A 700-nucleotide genomic window follows, 5' to 3' on the forward strand; every position below is an offset into this window, starting at 1 on the left:
GCCATAGAGGTATATATGTATGATTCCTGAGTACAAGTTCAAAATCTGGCAGAATATCATAATATGTCTTTTCATAGATAGTAAGCAGTCATAAAGTTGTCATTGGTATTATATAATATAAATTGGAATATGATGTTAAGATAATCATGTACTTGATATTGTAGTACATTTAGTAGGATTAAAAGAGGCGAAGAATATAGGAAAACTATTAGATGTACAGGACAGAATTTTTTATTAAATTAATATTCCTTTCAGAACACAGTTTTAATGTGTTCCTTCAGCAGCACATTGACCAAGCATTAGGGAAAGGCTTTGATGAATAATGTTGGAAGACATTCGGTCCTGTCTTCTTCTATGTTAGTATCCCGTTGTTATTATGCTGAAATATGTGTGTTTTTTGTCATAAAAGAAACTGCCAACAGCTAAAGAATAAGAAGTATCCACAAGAAATATATTGGAATATTTTCTAACTTAGGTCCCACATGCTGGCATATGGTTTGAAGCTGTAAACAAGGTGTACAAGTTCTTCTGTGTGACCCCTCAGAGAAAGACACAAAGCAAAACAGGTAAAGTATAAACAGGTTGCATAGCTAATATCTTACTATTTTAGCTAAAAGAGAAAACTAATATGTGTATCAATAGTAGCTAGTATCATAATTGACAAATTATGAATTTATGGACTGTCCATTGTATTATATTT

The 700-nt window shown here is 31.4% G+C and overlaps 1 pseudogene; it reads left to right on the plus strand.

Moving 5' to 3' along the window:
- Positions 1-700, plus strand: part of LOC119586577 — an 11,081-nt pseudogene that overhangs the window by 5,050 nt on the left and 5,331 nt on the right.

Source organism: Penaeus monodon, chromosome 21, assembly GCF_015228065.2.
Source record: "Penaeus monodon isolate SGIC_2016 chromosome 21, NSTDA_Pmon_1, whole genome shotgun sequence".
NCBI classification, from domain to species: domain Eukaryota; kingdom Metazoa; phylum Arthropoda; class Malacostraca; order Decapoda; family Penaeidae; genus Penaeus; species Penaeus monodon.